We start from the raw sequence: 2,405 nt of genomic DNA, 5'->3' as shown, positions 1-2,405 counted from the left end.
GCAGCCCCGCAGAGCAGGCAGCAACCTCAGAGATGCAACACAAAATAGACACACAGACACACACACATATGTAAAAATATTTTTCTCACCACATTCTTCAGTGAGGTTGTAGACAATATTCCCTGGACTTCTGAGCCATTTCAGCAGGAGTCTACTAAGAGCTAATAAAAGGAAATGCCTGATGTCTTGGCCTGCTGTTTGCTCATTAAATTGAAACTAAGATACAAAACAGTCAGCAAGTCAGCATGTTTTATTATCTCAGGTCTAACCCTAGGCTCAGAATTCTGTAGTGTTTCGTGGGAGGCAGCATTGGTTAAAACAAAAAAAGTCACTCTCTTTGAAGTCAGGTCCCTGGGTGAGCATTCTGATCCTGGCCTAAGTAGTTCTAGTTACTAGAACTAATGTTTGGGCAAATCACTGATGGATGGGGAGGCAGAAGACGTAGGAGACACAGATTTGATCTTGGGTAGGGAAGATTCCCTGGAATAGGAAATGGCAACCCACTGCAGTATTCTTGCCTGGAAAATTTCATGGACAGAGGAGCCTGGCAGGCTACAGTCTATGGGGTCACAAAGAGTCAGACATGACTAAGCACACGGCACATACGAACATATGCCTATCACTCCCTTCCGAGTCAGTCTGTTTTAATATGAAAAAGCCAATATTGTTAGAATGCACTTCCTAATTATTGGGCCTGGACTTGCCTTCCCATAACTTTAACCCTATGGCATGCCTCGGAACCAAAAGAATGCGAGTGCTCCCTCTTCTCTTCACTCCTTCTGGTCCCCAGAGCAAAGGAGGAGCAGTAGAATGCCTGGTGGAAGGCCCCCTACAGTTCTTTGAAGTAAGGCAGTAAAGAATGGCAGAGTTATGTGTCAGCTCCAACCTCACTGAACTTGGCCAGGCCCTTCAGACAACGTGAAGCCTCCAGAGCTTCTTGCCTGACAAGGACCCATGCCTGGAATGACCCTCTCCTGAACTGCACCCAATTGCTGGTTAGAAGACAGCACCAGTCTTATAGGCCCCAGCTCAACCACTTCCTTCAGGAAGTCTTTGCTGAATCTCCAGGTGGTCTAATTTGGGATGATACCTCCTTTTTTTCCCTGGGTTCTCACTAAACACAGAGCACGTCTTCCCCACCCCCTCCCCCACAGAGTCATCTATTTCAGTCCATGATGCTCAGAAGCACTCATTGGTCCCTAGTCTCTAGGGCAGGGACAGCATCTCATTTATTCTGTTCCAATGACTGATTTAGTGAAGCTCACATTAGTACCAGGGACAGAGGAACTAGTGTTGGAAGACAGGTGCACAGAATGAGCCTCCTGTGAACCCCACCCCCCGCACGTTAAATTGCACTGTGAGGGTCTATACACAGAAGTGGGAGGGGGCATGGAAAGGGACAGGTGGTCAGCGGTCTCCCCTTTCTCTAATCCCATCCTATTCATGAGCTGTCCCATGGGCATATATGGCCAGCCAACCTAGCTTCACCCATAGGACCATGGTATTTGCAACCCATAATTTAGCCCAGAGGCTCAATATCAGAGCCAGAAAAGGGCCTTTCCCTGTGAGAAGTCCCTGGTGATGATCTTCTAATAATGTCAGATGAAGCTCAGCTGATTCCTGCCCTGCCCCCAACAGTATTAGAAGAAGCAGTACCGCAGGGAGCTTCGTCATGATCCTATTACTATAAATGATGGCTTGAATCCACCATCAGATTTGGTATTACCATATAATCATTTCTGTAAAAGACTTCAGAATCATCATTAGCACAGGGAGCAAATTAAATGGCATGCCAGCAGGGATTTTACTACTGATAAACTAAAATGAAATTAGATGAAAAAAAAATAGAACGATACCAATTTTGTATTACAAAGATCACACCTACTCAGAGCCGAGAAGAATGACCAGAATCAGATAAGCCTCAACATCCCATCTTGCCTCTCTAGAGAACATGTAAATTTGCGTTCAGCAACCAAGACAGTCAGTGGGAGTCTCTGAGAAGCCCACTTCGCTGGTAGCTGAACTATTCTCCCAAATGCAAGATGGAGTCTCCTAATGGTGCAGAAATCTTTGCGCATCACTGGGTCCCTGGGTTATGGTTTACACAGAGTGCAGGTTCCCAGGACTCTTCCTGTGGTATAAAAAGGGAGGCAAGGATCTAGTGTAAAACCAGCACTTCCCTAACCTGCCGTGTGACCTTGAATGAGCTCCTCTCTCACCATGCCTGAGTCCCTCTCATCTTATAAAGCTGAATGTCAGCTTTATTGTCTATATGATGATGTGGTTTGTTTAGGTATTTTACAGCTAATCTTTAATAAAATAAGAATAATGTTCCTTTTCCTGCTTCTTAGGACTGTTGTCAAATGCCAATGAGTAATAAACATGAAAGCATGAAACAAAGTAGA

Source organism: Ovis canadensis, chromosome 1, assembly GCF_042477335.2.
Source record: "Ovis canadensis isolate MfBH-ARS-UI-01 breed Bighorn chromosome 1, ARS-UI_OviCan_v2, whole genome shotgun sequence".
NCBI classification, from domain to species: Eukaryota; Metazoa; Chordata; class Mammalia; order Artiodactyla; family Bovidae; genus Ovis; species Ovis canadensis.
Note: the sequence above shows the minus strand (reverse complement) of the source record.